Source organism: Littorina saxatilis, linkage group LG13 (assembly GCF_037325665.1).
Source record: "Littorina saxatilis isolate snail1 linkage group LG13, US_GU_Lsax_2.0, whole genome shotgun sequence".
In the NCBI taxonomy this organism is placed as follows: domain Eukaryota; kingdom Metazoa; phylum Mollusca; class Gastropoda; order Littorinimorpha; family Littorinidae; genus Littorina; species Littorina saxatilis.
Genome location: NC_090257.1, coordinates 32,634,084 through 32,656,583, shown reverse-complemented (window position 1 = coordinate 32,656,583; position 22,500 = coordinate 32,634,084). Strand labels below are relative to the sequence as shown.

At 41.8% G+C, this 22,500-nt stretch overlaps 2 protein-coding genes across 2 annotated transcripts in view; one reads left to right on the top strand and one right to left on the bottom strand.

Annotated features, from left to right (window-relative positions):
• The window catches only part of LOC138945529 (uncharacterized), a 354,832-nt gene that overhangs the window by 219,025 nt on the left and 113,307 nt on the right, over positions 1 to 22,500 (bottom strand). The gene's annotated exons all lie outside the window — the stretch shown is intronic.
• The window catches only part of LOC138945533 (uncharacterized), a 60,820-nt gene continuing 47,004 nt past the window's right edge, over positions 8,685 to 22,500 (top strand). The window contains exon 1 of the mRNA XM_070316971.1: positions 8,685 to 9,023. The gene's annotated coding sequence lies outside the window, so the exon portion shown is untranslated. The remainder of the gene's footprint in view (positions 9,024 to 22,500) is intronic.

The window sequence follows — 22,500 nt, the reverse complement described above, 5'->3', positions numbered from 1 at the left end:
ACAAATACAGTGCACGTAGAATTCAGGGATGGGTCAAGAGAGTTCAGCCAGACAGTGTACATTTGACAGTGACCCTCTGGGCAGAATGTTTGTGTGGAACCATTCGCACGTGCAAATGATTGTGATTATTGAATAATGTCTCTGTGAGAAGGGAGACACATGTTTTCCGCGCTAAATGGCATGGATGATTGTCAAAGGAGAGCTCGCGCCTCTCACAAAGAGGTGTGTGTGTGTGTGTGTGTGTGTGTGTGTTTGTGTGTGTGTGTGAGATAGAGAGAGAGAGAGAGAGAGAGAGAGAGAGAGAGAGAGAGAGAGAGAGAGAGAGAGAGAGAGAGGGGGGGGGAGAGAGACAGAGCAGATACAGAAACAGAGACAGCGAGATAAGCTACTCACAAAAAGTTAGGGATCACTTGCACACAAATTCATAACTTTCCAAATAAGAAAGCCAATGCGTTGGTATTTGGAAAACGTTTAATTCAATGCTTTAGTGATAACGATACAACATTTCCTTCAATTTCGAGCAATCGTTTGGTCTGTACATTTTATCAAAGTGTGTACGTATCGAAATTTAATTTCACAAAGTCTTTGAAATCACAAGACATGGCATTCAGATGCTCCCAAAAGTTCAGTAATGCGTGTAACCGCCCTGGCTGTTCTGGCACTCGACGCAGCGAGTCCTCATAGAGTTGACCAGGGTGGTGAAGATCCTCTGTGGAAGCGCCTGCCACTCAGCCTGCAGCATCTGGTAGAGGTGCTGGACATCCCTGGGAGGGGGGTGGTTGCTCCTCACTTTTCGATCCAACTCATCCCAGAGGTTCTCAATCGGGTTGAGATCGGGACTGCATGCTGGCCACTCCATTCTGTTGACTCCAGACTGCTGCAGGAAGTCGTTGACCACCCTTGCCCTGTGGGGCGAGCGTTGTCATCCTGGTAGACAGCCTGCGGTCCCATCTGCTGCAGTGTAGGCACAGCCAGCGGTCGAAGGATCTCATCCCGGTATCGGAGGCCAGTCAGGTTACCCTGTACATGAAACAAGGGTGTTCTGTGGTGAAGGCTGAAGGCCCCCCAGACCATTACAGAACCTCCACCAAAGGCCACCTTTTCTTGGACAGTGGCGTCAATGTACCGTTCCCCTTGGCGCCTCCAGACCCTCAGTCGGTCGTCGTTGTGGTTCAAGGTGAAGCGTGATTCATCACTGAACAGGACCTGGGACCATTGCTGACGTGTCCACCTCACGTGACGTCTGCAGAAGGCGTGGCGTGCTGCCCTATGGGCTGGAGTTAAGCGTGGCCGTACAGCTGGGCGACGAGAACGGAGGTTAAACCCATGAAGGCGATTCCGTATGGTCTGCTGGCTGATGTTGGTGTTAGTAGCCACCCTCAGCTGCCTTCGAATAATGCTGGAAGAGGCTGTTCTTGTTTGCAAGGCTAGTCGTTCAATGAGACGATCTTCACGTGGAGTTGTCTTCTTTGGTCGCCCAGGTCTGCGTCTTTCCTGGACCCTCCCAGTGGCTGTGAAACGTTGAATCAGTCTGACTATGACCGAGATGGACACGTGAAGTCGCCTGGCCACTTCTCGCTTGGGGACACCATCTTGGAACCATGCAACAGCTCTCAAACTCGTTCAATTTTCGTCGTGGAGCCATTGTCAGAGAATGCCTAATACTGGTGGTATGTCTTCTCAAAAAGCTAAGCAAGTGACAGCATCTCACACATAAACAGCAGTGCTTGCACGTGCATAATGGTTTTTCCTTGTGGCTTGTGCAATGTGTTCGGGCTGAACGGTCCAAAACAAGGTCCTTTTTCGCAAGTTTCCGCTTTTTCTTTTGCTACCAAGCTCAGTAGTAGAGAATCCCGTGCAATTTTCCCACTAATAAGAATTCATAATAATTTGGTTTGACTGAGAAATAAATAACAGGTGCGAACTGATTTTATTGAACACCTGTTTTCTCATAGTGATCCTTAACTTTTTGTGAGTAGTGTAGATAAAGGGTTTGACGAAAGGTTCTCGTCGGTCGATGTGGATGTTAAATCTGTATTGTACAATTGTGCAGGTTATCTGAAGGTCAGATAAAATAATGCATATACATGTACAGTATTTGCAAATGACGACCGGTGTCCTTAAATGTTTCACATGTTTAGATATTCTTAACCATTTTTTAAGTATATGTATAGGTTACAACACGAGTGGTTTTTTAATTTATATGGCTTGTATTTCAGTCAAGACCCAGCGGATGAATATCATCGGGAGACACGAGCATCTGGCGAGTGGCTCTCGATTGATATTCCCGCTGGGTCTTGACTGAAATACAAGCCATATAAAAAACCACGAGTGTTGTAATCTGTATATCCCATTCTACCATCAAACACAAAGTGTAGACTACTAGCGGCACTGTTGCGATCTGTGGAGAGTGAAACAGTTGTGCCAGAGAGACTTGGCCCTTTTGCAACCTTAAACTAAGTGACCGTCGCTGGAAAAAAACACCCGAATGAGTGCATCGATAAGTACGCGGTAACACTACTTTCAGACCATTTAAAAGCTTTAAGTAAAGGTTCATAAGTTGCAAGAAAGTAATGAAGTCGTATAGAAATTAATTTAGTTGAAGCGCACAATTCTTTTGTTTTGCGTTTCAGGTCGGCAGAACGGGCGAAACCGGGTTGGCACCCACTTGGCTTACTCGATTCAGAATCGATTCCACGTTGTTTTTCTCGAACGTATTATTATACAATCAGGCTTATTGACAGAGAAGAAAATTTTAGGAAACAAATATGTAGGTTTAGATTTAACCATTTGCTCCCTATTTGAAATGTATCTACGTGATAAACTGTTTTGCGAGTGTGTTTGCATGGATGAACCAAAACTGGTATGGGTGTGAGGAAAACGGGACCCAGTTGGTGAAGTCGCGAATTGCTGACACCAAGTCTGTCACCGCCGATTGATTGCATTTTGAAGGAATATGACTGGATTACGGAAACATGCACACATGTTAAGTTCTTGGATACCTTCATCGCCAATGTGGACTTACTGCAGAGCCAGGCAAAAGAGTAGACTTGCTCGCAAAATACGTGAAACAGCCGATGTTTGATACGAAGCGAAGCCACCCCAAACCATGCAGTAAGGACGCATATCGGGCCCGCTACGCATGACACCAGACCAGTGTTGTTGCTTTGAATTTGACTAACAAACTCGAAACTGTCATTTAAAACATGAGCCAAATGTGTATTGATTGTGTGATTAGTCTATGTGACAGGGCTTCTATTATCTGTGCTCCCTAGCTTCTGTCAGTTCCCACACCGACACTGCTGACAGACCTGTGTGACAGACTCTCACTAACAGTCGTCTGCTTCGATGCAAGGGAGGGTACTCGTTTTTTGTTTTGGTTTGTAGCCATGGGCATTGTGATAGTGTTCGACTGTTCAAACTAGTGTTATGCACGGGTTAATAAAACTGCGGATAGAACTCTTTAGCAGCAAAGCAATTAAGAGTGTATTACAATCTAAATTTGTTTGGCGCAAGGTCAAAGGTCGGGAGGAAAGTAGTTCTTTGCCCAAATCAGAATCTGCACTATCATATATTTTTTGGAGTCCATGATGTATTTATTGAGCTATACAAATACAACATATATACCCATACTGAAGTAACAGAGACAAAGAAGGGAGGTCATGGGATATATATATATATTTTTTTTTATACATCTTCATTTGCAAAATCAATCTAAAAGGGGTTCAAATGTCTATCATTACTACGTACTTTCGACGGATGCTATAGCCCAGTGGTTAATATGTCGGCCATCCACGTGGAAGGTGCGGGGTTCGAATCCCGCCGTCTGGTGGGTTAAGAGTGGAGATTTGTCCCATCACCCAGATCAGCTTATAAGCGGACACGCTAGTGCCTTACACGCAACGGATTATGCCTGATAAATGGCTTGGAAAAACGGCCATGCAAGTATAAAACCAGCTCTTGCAGAGAAAAAAAACCCACTTAAACAGTGTACATGGGAGTTGCAGCCCATGAACGGAGAAAAGGACGACATTGCAAATGTATACATGCTAATATCTTTTTGATTCTAAGGACATAAAGTTAAACTTTCTTATGACACATGTTTTTTGGGTGAAACTCACACACACACACACACACACACACACACACACACACACACACACACACACACACACACACACACACACACACACACACACACACACACACACATAACATTAAAAAACAAAACACGTGCTATAACACGTGGATAATGAATAATGTAGTTTGGTCTACCTGATTCAGTACAGTAGTATAGTAATACGAATCGGACACGAGCGATGTTATATATGGACTCATTGTGCTGTACTTGAATACGCTCCTTTGTGTGGTTTTGATATTGCAAACAGGGCGTAGATACTTTGCAAATTACAGAACGAAACTGATTGAAATTCAAAATTTATGAACACTGATGTACACAAATACTTAGAACCTTGAATATAGGAAAACATTTGGTTAAGGGGAATGTTGAAAAGGCAAGATATCATTTTTGCATGGGTCTCAAGAAAAACTTGGTACTTGTCAGAAAAGAAATGTTGTAAATCACGTTATATTAATTGGAAAAATGTGTCTATCTTCTTTTAAAACAATTTTACTTGTAAAAATACACAAAACATGTCCGACTAAATCAATGTCCGCGCCACATATACAATATCTGTTGTTCTCTTTGACCTGCATTTCACGCAACAAAATATTTGGTGGATACGTAGAGGTTACATGCCGAGTCTCAGTGATTATTAAAAATAATGGTCGAAGTTTGGGGATCATGAAAAATGCGAGCTTTAGCGATCTTTTTCATGACCGCGAACTGAGACCATTATTTTTTATAATCACTGAGACGAGGTGTGTAACCTCTTTATTCCTCCTTTCTTCAGTTATTCAAAGAAAAGAGGAGTTTTTTTGCGAAAGTTTGATCGAATCCTATTCACTCAACCAGTCAACCTGCGCAGGCGATCGATTAATGCGCGGTTGTATAGTTCCGTGCAAATCGTTCCATTCTGTTAACACTTCTTGTCAGTTTTCCTATTTTGGACTAAAATCAAGTACACAGATATGCTGTTATTGTGCTGTGGCAGCAAAGGCAGATATTGTGTGTTCTGTATATGTTTTGGTATCGCTTAGGACAATGTTCTTTCGTCAAATGGGACTAGCAGACGAACTTTTGCACCCGTGTTCCAACGTTAAAAACTGTATGAAGTTCAGTTTTCTGGGGAAAATAGTGTATGAAACCGCTTTATGTTGTTTAAATTGATGAGATGTGTGCATTTGGTTGCGTGTGATCTGTTTATTAAATGAAATATTGTTGAAAACTGACCGTCGGATTCCAGTCTGTTGTCGAAGAAACTGAGTGAAAAGAAATTTGAAAGGGGAACTACTCTTGTCGCTAGACAAAGTATGAGAGTTACTTGCCTTGGGAATTTGCTTGCGATGAACGTTTGTGCACAGCAGATCTAGATTCAGAAAACAACCAAACTCATGGATTTTATATGGAGATTCATGTGTTCAAGCCTGTAGTTGTTAATTTAAATGCGGTATGTTTGTATTGTTTGCTCCAGAGATGTATACTTTGTACATTAGAGCGTTCGGAACTTTTCAGTCGCAAAAGTAGTACCGACGCAGAACAGCTTCTCAACCCATTGCGCTATCGAGGATTCAGGCTGTTGCTGGGTCGTTATTTGTTTGGTTGCTGGGTGTTTATCGAAAAATAACTAGCTCCACAAGTTTACAGAGGTAAAGAAGCAGAGGGGGGAATAAATGTTATAAATTGTATGTGTGTGTGTGTGTGTGTGTGTGTGTGGGTGTGTGTGTTTGTGTGTGTGTGTGTGTGTGTGTGTTTGTGTGTGCGTGTTAGTGCATATGCGTGCGTGAGGGTGTGTGTAGGTGCATATACGAGTCTGTGCTAGTGTGTTATTGTATGTGTGCGTTAGTGTGTTACACTCGTAAAGTGTGTATGTTAGTGTGTGTTTGTGTGGGTGTGATGGGGTGGTGGTGGTGGTGGTGGGGGGGGGGGGTGAGAGAGACATACAGACAGCGAGAAACAAAGAGAGACAGACAGACAGACAGACAGACATCAGACAAACAGACAGTCAGACAAACAGACAGACAGAAAGAGAGAGAGAGAGAGAGAGAGAATTGAATTGAATTGAACTTTATTTAACAAGGATTAAGATTTAAGGCTACGCCTTTTCTTACAATCTGTCCTTGTGAGAGAGAGAGAGAGAGAGAGAGAGAGAGAGAGAGAGAGAGAGAGAGAGAGAGAGAGAGAGAGAGAGAGAGAGAGAGAGAGAGAGAGAGAGAGAGAGAGAGAGAGAGAGAGAGAGAGAGAGAGAGAGGCAGACAAACACACAGTTCAATCAGTTCAAAATTTAACAACAAAATCTTCTCACAATAAGATTTTCTTTGCCAAAACCCAATCTAAATTCAAATTGAGAAGAAAATTCAGTCAGCTTTCCGCGCTCTTCTGGAAACAGTTATGACGTTTTGTACATTTTTTGCACGAGAGGTATTCTACCAAATTCCTTTTCTTCGATTTTTGTCTGCATTGCACTATCTTTACGGTCGTGTTGGTCCTTTCAATAAAAATAAAATTGTCTGTGTGTGTGTGTGTTCGACTCTGTGTGTGTGTGTGTGTGTGTGTGTGTGTGTGTGTGTGTGTGTGTGCGCGTGTGTGCGTGTATGAGAGTGTGTTCGACTGTGTGTGTGTGTGTGTGTGTGTGTGAGTGTGTGTTCGACTCTGTGTGTGCGTGGGTGCGTGTATGTGTGTGTGTGTGTGTGTGTGTGTGTGTGTGTGTGTGTGTGTGTGTGTGTGTGTGTGTGTGTGTGTGTGTGTGTGTGTGTGTGTGTGTGTGTTGGTTCCTTCTTGGGAAATGAATGTTTTGAGGGGGGGTGCGTGTGGAAGGAGGGGAGGAGAAGGTGGAAGCAGCAGGCTCCGAGGAAAAAAAATCCTATATAATTATAAAAATAATGTTAGTTCTTACAATAGAAGCATTTTTGAATAGAACCAAACTGTTTGGAAGCTCAATCATTCAGGAGTAAGACTTGAAATAATAGCGCATGATATTTATTCTTTGCCCTCACGTTCAAAGAAATCATAACAATAACTCGTGATGAAAAAATCACGAGAATTGATATAGCATATGAAAATTATTTTGATATAGCATATGACAATTGTTTTACCCTCACGTGTGTATGTGTGTGTGTGTGTGTGTGTGTGTGTGTGTGTGTGTGTGTGTGTGTGTGTGTGTGTGTGTGTGTGTGTGTATGTGTGTGTGTGTGTGTGTGTGTGTGTGTGTGTAATCACGCTGTACAGAATATCTGTGTTTGTAATTATGATAGCTTGCACAAGAAGGATGCTACATTGTACCGTTAAGAGTCACACAACTTCTCGTGAAAACAATTTGGCACACCATCTCGGGGTTAACCAGGCTTTTGCATAGAAAAAGCCCATCTCTCCACTAGGTTCAATTAAACAATTCTACACCCTGGCTGTGGTTGTGGTGGATGGAATTATTTTTTGATCAATTCATTTGACAAAATATATTCATAAAGAAAAATCGCACTATTCACAGATTGCACCAGGCTGTTGATTTGTTTGTATGAGACCAAGTGGACAGATGGTCTTATCCCATGTAAAAGTAAGACCAGATCTTAGATATTAAACCAACAGGCGCAATGGCTTGGTGGTAAGACGCCGGCCTCGTGGTCGTGGGTTCGAATCCCGGCCACGCCCGGTGGGTTAGGTGGAGATTTTTCCGATCTCCCAGGTCAACTTATGTGCAGACCTGCTAGTGCCTTATCCCCCTTCGTGCGCACGGTAAAAATCCTGTAATCTATGTAAGAGTTCGGTGGGTAATAGAAAAACGAAAATACCCAGCATGCTTCCTCCGAAAGCGGCGTATGGCTGCCTAAATGGCGGGGTAAAAAGGGTCATCAAACACGTAAAACTCCACTCGTGCAAAAACACGAGTGTACGTGGGAGTTTCAGCCCACGCACGCAGAAGAAGAAGAAATGGTAAGCCGAACTGTGTTCGTGGGAAGGTGTGTGCCTTCAAAGCGACTAATGGACTTTGATTGGTTGTTAATTGCGTTTGTATACCCTCATGATAGTCTGCGAGGCGGTGCCAATAGCAACTTACAAAACATTTGCTTTAGTCTGATTATGGACACTCACGCTCACACGAACCCGCCCCCATATTTCTTTCCATTCCACCCCATTCCACCTCAGTTCTTAATTTCCACCCACACGCCTCGTCTCCAACTCCCGTTTCATGCAAATAGTAAGGTCAGAACTAAGAGTGTCCATGTAGTCGGCCCGAACCGTCTCTGATGGCAACTTATCAGCAGCAGTAACATGATTAAAACGATATGGCCGGAAACTGCCTGATCCCATACGTAGAGCGATAGTTGCACGCTCAGTCCCTCCCCCCCCCCTCCCCGCACCGTCCCTCAAGCCCTCACCACTGCCCCCATCTCGAAAACGAAACAAGAAAGTAAAAAAAAAAGCAACACAAATTAGAGCACACGTCGGCACGGCCGCCACTGGTCCCGACACTTGACAACGCATTAACCCAACAATTGCATCTATCACAGGCTCTCTTGCCAACGCGCACGCGCAGACCGGAGGAGGAAGGCGCTCTCTGTTATAAGAAAACACGTGCGGTCTATCGAAACGAGGTATTGGAAGTGTCGTCTGCTCAGTTGGCCAGCTAACGCCGCGCGTGTTGCCAGAGACTGCGAGTTCGGGGTTTGGGAATTGAGAAGAGTTTCTCACAAAATTGAAGTTAGTGGCAGGACAGAAGGCCAAGCTTTTGAAGAACATAAAGAGTTAAACGGGACTCTCCTTTGAAAATTCAACACATTTCCAAACGGAAGCAGTGCGAACATTAATTCCTTGAAAGGGAAGAAAAGAGAAGGCAAAAAGACGAGAACAGATTTTCAGACTGACTTGACTTAAAACGGCTCAAGTCAACGATACTGTAAATAAGGTGAGTGATTTTTTTCTCTCTCAATTTTCAACCAGTTTTTGCTTTTTTATTCATAATAAATATAACAATTATGTTGTGTTTTTGTTGTTGAGGTATCCATTCTTAACTTAAATATCGAATTTTGCTTTTGCACCAACGAAGTTCTCACAAATACTGATTCTTTTTCTGTTAAACTGTTTCTTTTTTCTGTCTGTTCTTGTCTTAATTGTTCTTTTTGTTCTTTCTCTATTTTGCACTGTGAGAAGACAGGCTTATGCTTTTGGTTGATTCTGAATTTACTTTTGATAACAAAAAACACACCACATTGAACAGTGATTTTTGGTGGGTCTGTATGTTTGCTTCCTTGCTTGTTCGCTTGTTTGTTCAGATAAATATATAACTTAACACGAGATTTGCGGCTTTAAGCTTCTTCTGTTTCTTCATCTTCTTTTTCCCGCATTCTTAAAACTTTTTGTCAGCTGCCGCCTGGTGGGTTAAGAGTGGAGATTTTTCCGATCTCCCAGGTCAACTTATGCGCAGACCTGCTTAGTGACTTAACCCCCTTCGTGTGTACACGAAATCACAAAACCAAGTGCGCACGTAAAAGATTCTGTAATCCATGTCGGAGTTCGGTGGGTTATGGAAACACGAAAATACCCAGCATGCCTACTCAACGAAAGCGGAGTGAGCTGACTATGCTCTCAGAGTATAGTGTGGGGAACCCAAAATGGGCAAACAAGCTCAAGTAACCAGAAAAGTTCTGGAACACAGAAGAAGAAGAAGAAGACGAAGACGAAGAAGAAGAAGACGACTCACCATGTAAGATGTGGCCAGGCTTTAACGTGGAAGAAGAAGAAGAAGACGACTCACCATGTAAGATGTGGCCAGGCTTTAACGTGGGATAAGAACAGTCCTCCGCTTGGACCTATAGTATGACCCTCCACCACGGAATGAGTCGCGTGTCACCTCGCGCGGCTCTGCGCTAGGCTAATATAAGTCTGGGGGGTGTCTGGTAACAGTGTGAGGGTCACCTTAGTCACAGGCTTATAACTCAAAACGTTTTCGCTCTTTTCTAAAACGGTTTTCAACATTAGATAGAGCATTAAAAACCCTTTAGGAAAATGTGAAAATATGAAAATCATGCAAAGGTGACATGCGACTCATTCCATGGTGGAGGGTCACACATACCAACATTTCTTTCATGAATTAGTTTCTTAACGGACACTAGTGACTTGTTATAAATTAATTCATCAGGAAATACTCTCGCTGCACGGGGAGCAGTGAGGATGCTGATTTTTGGTATGTGTTCAAGTGGACGGATGTTCGTAAAGCATGTACAATAATGAAAATTAAAAAACCCAAACAATACTGTGCCCACGTGTGAACGACGATTACGGAACGAATAACAGCAACGTTTTAACCCTAGGGTCTTCTTCAGGCAAACAAACAAAGTAGAAGTTAGTTAGTTGTTGCTTTTTGAGTCCAGCGGACCATATAGGCCAAATCAGGACCCCAACAAAGTAGACAAAGAAGAAGAAGACAGACAATAGATCAGAAAGAGGAACTACAGATGTAACGAATCACCAACCAAAACAACCATGTACAATAATGCGCCACCAATGTAATTTCTCAGATTGAGACAATAAAGTTAATTTGATTTGATTTGATTTGATTTCTTCTACTTCTTCTTCTTCTTCAGCGTTCGACGGTTGTGTCCCTTATAATCTTAGGCCTGCTGATTGTATGAACTCGCAGGTTCGGCGCAGGTCTTCCACAGTTCCCCAAGATTTGATTTGATTTGATTTGGTTTGATTTGATTTGAAAGGGTCAGTTTTCACGGGGAAGGAAAGTGTCTTTAAACCCGGTTTACCAAACGCCATAGCGCAATTACCGTAGTCCTGCAACGCCTTCGGTGTCATCACGGCTGCCTGAAGCATTTTCTCATCACTGGATGATCGTGTTCATGTTAATTAAAAAGGCACCGCATAAGTCCAATCAGCCACAATAAAATCGAGCCGTAAGCTCATTTCGCCGTCTTAGTTTCTATTTTTCTGAGCAGAAATCCTTCTTAAATTTTAAGAACGATCAGCAAACAGGATTAGAGAAAATCCTCCAGGAATACTTGTCAATTTCTTTTCTTTTAATTTCCCTTTCCCTTCTTTTATCCGTTTAACTGGCGACTAGCTTCGACGCAGCCAAAATCAAGATATTAATTGACAGCATCCGATAGATTCATTGTCTTTAGCTATTGACAGAATACCCGAAAGAAGGATGATATATGAGGTTTAGTGAAAACGCTGTCGCACAAAGTATCATTTTTTTAAATTAAAACATAATTGCAGAAAAACAGCAGCGTGTTTAGTGCTTTGAATTTTGAAGTATCCGACCACGGATATAATTATAATGAGCGTTTTTGTTCGAGGCATGTATATATCTTGATATAATCGCCGTTATTTATTGACAGAATACCTTAGTAAGTATGTATATGGTATTTAGATAAAAGTCTTTCGCACAAAGCAACATTCCTTGTCAAAGCAAGTTTATACGATGATCCAAAGTTCCTTTCTTTCTTTCTTTCTTTCTTTCTTTCTTTCGTTCGTTCTTTCTTTCTTTCTTTCGTTCGTTCTTTCTTTCTTTCTTTCTTCCTTTCTTTTTTTCCTTTTTACATTTGGTCAAGTTTTGACTAAATGTTTTAACATAGAGGGGGAATCGAGACGAGGGTCGTGGTGTATGTGTGTGTGTGTGTGTGTGTGTGTGTGTGTGTGTGTGTGTGTGTGTGTGTGTGTGTGTGTGTGTGTGTGTGTGCGTGTGTGTGTGTGTAGAGCGATTCAGAGTAAACTACTGAACCGATCTTTATGAAATTTGACATGAGAGTTCCTGGGTATGATATCCCCGGATGTTTTTTTCATTTTTTCGATAAATGTCTTTGATGACGTCATATCCGGCTTTTTGTAAAAGTTGAGGCGGCACTGACACACCCTCATTTTTCAATCAAAGTAATTGAAATTTTGGCCAAGCAATCTTTGACGAAGGCTGGACTTCGGTATTGCATTTCAGCTTGGTGGCTTAAAAAATAATCAATGACTTTGGTCATTAAAAATCTGAAAATTGTAAAAAAAAAAATTTTTTATAAAACGATCCAAATTTACGTTCATCTTATTTTTCATCATTTTCTGATTCCAAAAACATATAAATATGTTATATTTGGATTAAAAACAAGCTCTGAAAATTAAATAAATTAAAAATTATGATCAAAATTAAATTTTCGAAATCAATTTAAAAACACTTTCATCTTATTCCTTGTCGGTTCCTGATTCCAAAAACATATAGATATTATATATTTGGATTAAAAACACGCTCAGAAAGTTAAAACGAAGAGAGGTACAGTAAAGCGTGCTATAAAGCACAGCGCAACCGCTACCGCACCAAACAGGCTCGTCACTTTCACTGCCTTTTGCACTAGCGGCGGACTACGTTCAATTTCATTCTGTGAGTTCCACAGCTTGACTAAATATTGTATTTTCGCCTTACGCGACTTGTTGTTTTTTCTTTCTCTTTCTTTCCTTCCTTCCTTCCTTTCTTTCTCCTTGTATTTTGAATTTATAGAAACTGTATAAAAACAGCAACGTGTTTAGTGCTGCAGTGCATTTGGAAGTATCCGACGCTGGCTATATAATAAGCGTTTTGTGTGAGGCATGCACCACGAAGACAAAAATCTGCAAAAAAATGTATGCTAAGCACAGAATGCAGCCAGACTGTTGGTAGGAACACCTAGACTAAAATGATGGGAAACCGGAGGAAAAAGTATGAGTTTATCTTTAAGAAAAAGAAGCAGAAGAAGAAGAAGGAGAAGAAGTCGCTCGAAGCGATATCAAAACAATTAGTAAAACAGTCGACCTGAAACTGACCGATCAGCACTGGATCATCAAAGGATAAGTCATCGCCGAGACTTGTAAAGCTTGGCTAGCCGGAATCCGAAGACCGAGACGTGTCGCACCGGTCTCCGCGACGATGTGAGTTGGTGAGCATTTTCGTTTGCAAAGAAATGCATGCTTAAGAGGTGTGCAAAATCCGCTTCAGGAAGAGACACTCACCGAGCCTTACAAAAGTTTTCCCGTCACATACTGTCACATTTTCTTCATAACTTGTCTGAATTTTGGTTCTCGTTGACAGACCGCGAACAGAAAAAGTGTGGTATAGGGGTGTGTATAGGATTCGGTCGATGTGTTTGTTTGTTTGTTTGTTTGTTTGTTTGTGTGTTTGTGTGTTTGTGTTCGCATATAGATCTCAAGAATGAACGGACCGATCGTCACCAAACTTGGTGAACAGGTGCTATACATTCCTGAGACGGTCCTTACAAAAATTGGGACCAGTCAAACACACGGTTAGGGAGTTATTGGTGGATTAAGATTCTACAAGGACTTATAGAGGGACATATTAATGGTCAAAGGGAAATAACCTTCTCAGTTGGTGGCAGTGAGAATGGTAAGGACGGGGGTGTTTTTCCTACCTCGGAGGAATTTCTTGTTTTATACCATATCATTCGTGTTTCTGAGCTTTTTGTGGAGGGTGGGGGGGGGGGGGGGGGGAGGTGCGTGCGATTATAGTTGGGGTAACACATTCATAAATATGTAAATGCTAGCGTCAAGCAAAAATGTAGTTTCGTGCTGGTTTTACATTTTGGCAAATCTGATGTAAGAATCTATGGTCTCTCGGCAATATTTCGAGCCTAAGAAAGGATAGATATTAAGTATGAACAGACCTTGGCATTCGGTGAGCACCGCAAGAAATCATTCAACAACAAAGTAGTTTTCTTTATCAGATACGTATTCACGAGTATATGTTTAGGAACAGATCCGCCATCGCATTATAAACTGAAGAATCACGACTTGATCTGGTCCTCTTGCATAACATAATTACCATCTTTATTTTGAGAAACGATCGTTCTTCTTTATAGTGCTACATTCCAATCTTGCACAAGGTCTGGCAACATTGAAAGCGTCACGATTTTATCAAGCGATTTAAAGGGACTTCCTTTATCTGGCTGCCAAGCTTTGATTTTTCCCCTTTTCTTCCAGTCTTGAAGAATGCAGTTGTGTCAATAGTGACATTTTCATCCATTCTAATCAGTTGTATTTTTCGAAAAATTGGACCAACAATTACAGTTATTCCATTCTTACCCTCTTCTGTCTTGCCGTGAAATCGTGACATATTGAACGCTGGCAAACGGTACTGGTGTCAGGGATTTTCATCAGAATATCAAAACTGCCTGCCGGTGGAAAGCCTAGTATCCCAGTACATGTGGTGATTTTTGTCCGTACGGTTAATGTTTTATGTAGGATTTACATTTAATTGTTCTATTCTGTATAATAATGTTCTTTTGTAATAGATTAGGCACTTAAAAATGTCCAGTTATTATTATTATCATTATCCCTGCAGTGTCACGGTTTTGACATCGAGCAACCAATGTGGCGAATGTCTCTGGTAAGTTTTGTTTTACCCAACCCATGTTTCTTTTTAAAGTGTCTAATTTCTTCCTAAAAATATTTGTTCATCGTGGCTACCAAGAGAGCAGGTATATGGCTAAGGACATTTCAGGAATCAACTGAGGTCTGCAATGTAGAATTATGGGTACTTTTTTTTTTTCTTTTTGTATGGCCATGTTGGGTTTGATGCGTGCATGCCTGGTTTTCTCCTGTAGATGGGTGTCGGCACAGAAGGTCTGCCCGCTGTCCTCAGCCAACATGCTCCGTCTTCATGGCAGCTCAAATTTTTTATCGAGGTTCTCTCCTCTAGATCCGCCGTGTTTCGCCTAGGGGCTTGCGCTGCCTAGTTGATAGGGTCACCTCGTAGAGGATGTGGTCATAGACCACGCACGGTCGGTCTTGGGATAGGGAAACGTTATGCTAGTCCGGAGGGATTACGCCACAATGGCCACCTCGCGAAGACCCAGGGTCCTAGACTAGGGAGGTCCAAGGGGGAGCACCGGGAGGGCTACCCCTCTACCCTCACCTCCAACACAATCCCTTCCCCTGGTAGCTTCATCCCCAAGGAGGAAACAGAGCTACCTGCAACACCCCGAATTATGGGTACAATCCCATTGACTCCGCAAGCACAAAAATCATCATCTGACAACGTCAAACTTGACTCCTCAACCTCTATTTGTGGGTGGGGGCTGGGTTACAAAAACAAGCGCCATGATACACATTGTTCAACTTACAAACCTACTTTTTGTTGCAAACAATTACATAAAATGTTGCTGTGTTTAACAGTGTTGAAGTTTGTGATGTGCTCCACTTTCTATTTTAAACGCTTAAGAAAGACGGAAGGGATGTAAAACCCAACAACCAACCAACCATATTGTATATGCGCCGAGAAAATGCTTTGAAGCGGACAACACAAGATTCAAGACCCCGGTTGCATTCTTTTTGTTGAATTATTTTCTTTTGAAATGACCCCTATGTTTAATTATCACTTTTCAGCCGTACGCGCTTCGCTTGAAGCGCTTCGATCCGACGTTGGTGACTTCAAACCCTTTTTTCTACATTGCATTTTGTAATTCAAGACGAAAACGTTGAAGCTTTGTGTCAACTTGCTTTGAGAAGGGAGTTGGCTTAAATATCAGTCCATCATAGATGTTAGCCTGCTTGGCTTGCTTCGAGTTAGCAACAGCCCGACGATGTGGGAATCCACGCTGCTTGGACTCAGAAGAGCTCCGCAATTAGTGATTGCGCTGTCCGATTTTCAAGCCGATGTAGTGATCTGAAATTTCTCCCTGGATCAACTTTCTCATTGTCACTGCGCATGTGAAGACACGGAAGAGAGCTTTTAGATCATGTTCATGTTTCGCATACTAGTATCTTTCTCCCCCTCGACTTTCTTCCATGACATTAAGTCGGAAAGGTTTGCCCTTCGTTAAGCCATGTTTGGTTGGAAGTGAGCGGGAAAAGCGAACTGTCTCTTCTTTCGAGTTTGTCAGAAAATAAAGTGAGATGAAGAGAATGGAGGCTAAACAGACGATGCAAAGCTGTGCGTATGCGGAGTGACCGATAGAAATACCTGGTCCAGGAGAAATTTCAGGCCGCTGCACCGGTATCTCTATGTACAAGTACTTGGCTCTCCTCAAAACCAGTCTCTCTGGTACAGCTGTTGTTTACGTGCACAGTGATAACATCACCGGGATGTCGTTTTGCGTCGAAATGCGAAGACGCATTGCAAATCGCAGCAAATGTTAGAATGACAAACTTGTTTACGGTTGGAGAAAAAGTGACAATAAGGACTGCCTAAAAACTGTTATCGCCATTTCGGCAAATTTACCTAAGAAAATAAACCCTAGCGCCATCACTGCATTATATTAATTCTGGACAAATCTGTCCTGCAAAATATCAATGACTGGGTATGTCTGATTGCTGATTAAAGCTTTGGTATTGTCGATTTTTACCGGAACAATTGCGGAAATGACCGCAATGCTAACATTCCATACAAAGCTTAAGATTGAGAGGTTGAGGAGTCTATCTGCCAAGCTAGAGAATTAAATTTGATACATTCATTTTTATCCAGACTTGAATGGCGTTGTCCGGAAGTTAAGCTGACGGAAAGACACGGAAGCGATGTGACATAAGCTTGACAAAAAAAACCATGTCGCTTGGATTTTTTTCTCTCAGAGAAACCTGCTACCGTTGCAAGCAGATATTTTAAATACGAAGACCTTTACAACTACACATAGGTTTTAGAGAAGGTTTTAGAGAAGCCAAAATGAGCACACGTTCTATTTCTCGCATTTGACTAGAATTAGGAATAATTATGAATTCTTTCTGTTCGGAAAAGAGACTTTTATGTCTCTTCACGGGTCACACGTGCATGCGATGTGTAAATGTGGGAATGTGTGTGTGTGTGTGTGTGTGTGTGTGTGAGAGAGAGAGAGAGAGAGAGAGAGAGAGAGAGAGAGATATTAGAAAGATAGTCTTGAAAGAGAGAGGAGTTTGTTTTAAACGTCCCTTGAATAGAGAGGGAGGGAGAGAGGGACAGAGAGAGAGAGAGAGAGAGGTTTTTTTTTTGTTTGCTTAACGCCCAGCCGACCACGAAGGGCCATATCAGGGCGGTGCTGCTTTGACATATAACGTGCGCCACACACAAGACAGAAGTCGCAGCACAGGCTTCATGTCTCACCCAGTCACATTATTTTGACACCGGACCAACCAGTCCTAGCACTAACCCCATAATGCCAGACGCCAGGCGGAGCAGCCACTAGATTGCCAATTTTAAAGTCTTAGGTATGACCCGGCCGGGGTTCGAACCCACGACCTCCCGATCACGGGGCGGACGCCTTACCACTAGGCCAACCGTGCCGGTAGAGAGAGAGAGGTGACACACATCCATAATGACATGGACTGAAACAATAGTGTCAAAACAAGCAGGTAAACAACACAAGGACGTATAAGCAAGGTCTCCACTATGGCAGATATGCATGCAATGGCCAAAAAATAATCGGACAGGTCTTTACAAAACAGAAAAGAATAAGAAGTAAACAACATAAACGAGAACAAGTAAACGGCAAAGACAGCTAGCCTGACATAAACAGAATAAGCAAACACCATCAATATCCTCCATCACCCCCCACGACTCTCTCGCTTGCTTGACTTGCAAAACAGTAATGCCAATGATGATTAAAGTCTGCCACCCCCTCCCACCACCACCTCGTTTTCCGTTTTTGCACCCGGAAGCTTATTCCACATGGTGACCTTGACGTTTCAAAACTTGACTAAATATAAAAAGAAGTTCCATTTGATTTAAACAATGAGAAGACATATGACAGAATTATCTATCTCGCTGAAGAAAACAGAAACAAGTCGCGTAAGGCGAAAATACAATATTTAGTCAAGTAGCTGCCATTTTTCAGCAAGACCGTATGCTCGTAGCATCGTCAGTCCACCGCTCATGGCAAAGGCAGTGAAATTGACAAGAAGAGCGGGGTAGTAGTTGCGCTAAGAAGGATAGCACGCTTTTCTGTACCTCTCTTTGTTTTAACTTTCTGAGCGTGTTTTTAATCCAAACATATCATATCTATATGTTTTTGGAATCAGGAACCGACAAGGAATAAGATGAAAGTGTTTTTAAATTGATTTGGACAATTTAATTTTGATAATAATTTTTATATATTTAATTTTCAGAGCTTGTTTTTAATCCAAATATAACATATTTATATGTTTTTGGAATCAGCAAATGATGGAAAATAAGATAAACGTAAATTTGGATCGTTTTATAAATTTTTATTTTTTTTTTACAATTTTCCGATTTTTAATGACCAAAGTCATTAATTAATTTTTAAGCCACCAAGCTGAAATGCAATACCGAACCCCGGGCTTCGTCGAAGATTACTTGACCAAAATTTCAACCAATTTGGTTGAAAAATGAGGGCGTGACAGTGCCGCCTCAACTTTCACGAAAAGCCGGATATGACGTCATCAAAGACATTTATCAAAAAAATGAAAAAAACATATGGGGATTTCATACCCAGGAACTCTCATGTCAAATTTCATAAAGATCGGTCCAGTAGTTTAGTCTGAATCGCTCTACACACACACACACACGCACACACGCACACACACACACACGCACATACACCACGACCCTCGTTTCGATTCCCCCTCGATGTTAAAATATTTAGTCAAAACTTGACTAAATATAACAAGTCGCGTAAGGCGAAAATACAATATTTAGTCAAGTAGCTGTCGAACTCACAGAATGAAACTGAACGCAATGCAACGCAGCAAGACCGTATACTCGTGGTCCACCGCTCACGGCATAGGCAGTGAAATTGACAAGAAGAGCGGGGTAGTGGTTACGCTATGCTGCATAGCACGCTTTTCTGTACCTCTCTTCGTTTTAACTTTCTGAGCGTGTTTTTAATCCAAACATATCATATCTATATATTTTTGGAATCAGGAACCGACAAGGAATAAGATGAAAGTGTTTTTAAATTGATTTCGAAAAAAAAAATTTGATAATAATTTTTATATATTTAATTTTCAGAGCTTGTTTTTAATCCGAATATAACATATTTATATGTTTTTGGAATCAGCAAATGATGGAGAATAAGATAAACGTAAATTTGGATCGTTTGATAAATTTTTATTTTTTTTTACAATTTTCAGATTTTTAATGACCAAAGTCATTAATTCATTTTTAAGCCACCAAGCTGAAATGCAATACCGAACCCCGGGCTTCGTCGAAGAGTACTTGACCAAAATTTTAACCAATTTGGTTGAAAAATGAGGGCGTGACAGTGCCGCCTCAACTTTCACGAAAAGCCGGATATGACGTCATCAAAGACATTTATCAAAAAAATGAAAAAAACGTTCGGGGATTTCATACCCAGGAACTCTCATGTCAAATTTCATAAAGATCGGTCCAGTAGTTTAGTCTGAATCGCTCTACACACACACACACACACACGCACACACACACACACACACGCACGCACATACACCACGACCCTCGTTTCGATTCCCCCTCGATGTTAAAATATTTAGTCAAAACTTGACTAAATATAAAAAGCAGACTGGCCCATCTGAAGATTAGAGCTAGGGACGGGGGCCACCTACCTCATATGACGGGCCTCATGTTCAGTGACAGGTTGACATTGTTTGGGCTTCATCAGTATGTCATTCCAATCACCGGTACAGACCGTACATAAAGACTGTACAAATACACCAGGAGAATTCTTAATTGTCAGATATGAACGTGCACACGCTCATTGCAAGGAAGACGCTAACATGGACATGCACACACGCGATAGAGCGAGTGTTAAATATGGGGGAAGGGGCGCGATCGAGAGAGTTAGAGAGGGCGAGAGAGAGAGAGAGAGAGAGAGAGAGAGAGACAGACAGACAGACAGACAGACAGACAGACAGACAGACAGAGGGACAGAGGGACAGAGAGAGGGACAGAGAAAAAGTCAGAGAGGCCGGGATAGAGACGCAAACACGCACAGACAAACACACACACTGATCAGCACCTACGCCATTATGCATTACCATGCCGTGAAGCCCGGAGGGTGTCATATTTGCAAACAAGAACTGAAGACTGCAGAAAGACAGAAGCTGTAGAAAGTCATCTGGCAAAAAGCATGTAACGCAGCCATTTGGTGAATCAGTGCAATGCTGGTGTGCGTTTCTTAGAGTTTATTAGATCCAATGTAGCGAGTGCGTTTCTTGAAGCTTTGAGGATCCACAAATAGCAAACTGAGAAAAGCGTATTACTGACCTGATGAAAAACTAGATTAGCCTGGAGATCTTGCACTCTTTCCGCTCCGATGAACATTCCGCACGAAAAGAAAGAAAGAAAGCAAGCGAGAGAGAGAGAGAGAGAGAGACACACACACACACACACACACACACACACACACACACACACACACACACACACACACCACACACACACAGATAGAGAGACAGAGAGAGACAAAGAGTAGAAAAAAGAACCAAAGTAAACCAAAAACAGGAATTTAGAACAAAAAGGAGGAATGCAATGCTTCCCCACCAAAAACAAAACGAGGGGGAGGGTAGGGAGAATTCACATTAAAGTCCATTCCTGCACAAAACAGCATTAAACAAAAACAACAGCAACAACAATAAGAAGCGAACAAAGCACCACGAGTATACGTAAGAGTCGCAGCCAATAAACCCAGAAGAATAATTGATTTGAAGACGGTAAATGGAAAGCATTAAAATTGTATTGTAAATACATCCGTTGGCCACTGTCACAACACTTTTAAGACAATGTAATAACTATGGAACGAGGGCGGGGATGTAGGCCTAGCTCAGTCGGTAGCGCGCTGGGTTTGTATCCAGTTGGCCGCTGTCAGCGTGAGTTCGTCCCCACGTTCGGCGAGAGATTTATTTATCAGAGTCAACTTTGTGTGCAGACTCTCCTCGGTGTCCGCGAACACCCCCGTGTGTACACGCAAGCACAAGACCAAATGCGCACGAAAAAGATCCTGTAATCCATGTCAGAGTTCGGTGGGTTATAGAAACACGAAAATACCCAGCATGCATATGCTTCCTCCGAAAGCGGCGTATGGCTGCCTAAATGCCGGGGTAAAAAACGGTCATACACGTAAAGTTCCACTCGTGCAAAAAACACGAGTGTACGTGGGAGTTTCATCCCACGAACGCAGAAGAAGAAGACTATGGAACGTTCGCAGGGGTGTTCTGAAAAAGGAAACAAAATCGCATCGGTCGCGGATAGCCATATCGGTTGTAAGGACCGTGACGTTAAAAAACAATAAACAACCAACCAACCGTAGATGTGCTGCCTTTGTCTAAAACGTTACTTTTAAAGGCACAGTAAGCCTCCCGTAAACCATCACAGATACTGTCAGGCTTTTACACCCAGTACAAACACCCTTCCATTTGAACGCTCACCAAACTGACGGGAACATCCTAGGTGCCCTACGTAAAGAGCGAGCAATTTTTAGAGAATTAATTTTGCGCCGATTGCTCAGAGACAATCGGACTGTGGTGCGTTATGGCGCTAGACCTAACTTTTAAAATCTAAATAATAAATTGACAGCTTGTTACACAAACATTCTTAAATAAAAAAAGAATTCTTTTTTCATCAAGACAAGATCAGTACAATTCGAAGTTTTGAAAGTTTGAAACAAGTCGCGTAAGGCGAAAATACAACATTTAGTCAAGCTCAGTCGAACTCACAGAATGAAACTGAACGCATTGCATTTTTTCCGCAAGACCGTACACTCGTAGCATCGTCTGTCCACCGCTCTTGGCAAAGGCAGTGAAATTAACAATACAGAAAAGCGCGGGAGCGGTTGCGCTGAGGAGAATAGCCCGCTTTTCTATATCTCTATTCTTTTTAACTCTCTGAACGTGTTTTTAATCCAAACATATCATATCTATATGTTTTTGGAATCAGGAACCAACAAGGAATAAGATGAAATTGTTTTTAAATCGATTTCGGAAATGTAATTTTGCTCATAATTTTTATATTTTTAATTTTTAGAGCTTGTTTTTAATCCGAATATAACATAATTATATGTTTTTGGAATCAGAAAATGATGAAGAATACGATAAACGTAAATGTGGATCGTTTTCTAAAACAATAATTTTAATTACAATTTTCAGATTTTTAATGACCAAAGTCATCATTTAAATTTTAAGCCTCCAAGCTGAAATGCAATACCAAAGTCCGGCCTTTGTCGAAGATTGCTTGGCCAAAATTTCAATCAATTTTATTGAAAAATGAGGGTGTGACAGTGCCGCCTCAACTTTTACAAAATGCCGGATATGACGTCATCAAAGACATTTATGGAAAAAATGAAAAAACTGTCTGGGGAAATCATACCCAGGAACTCTCATGAAAATGTTTATAAAGATCGGTCCAGTAGTTTACTCTGAATCGCTCTACACACACACACACACACACACACACACACACACACACACACACACACACACACACACACACACACATACACCAC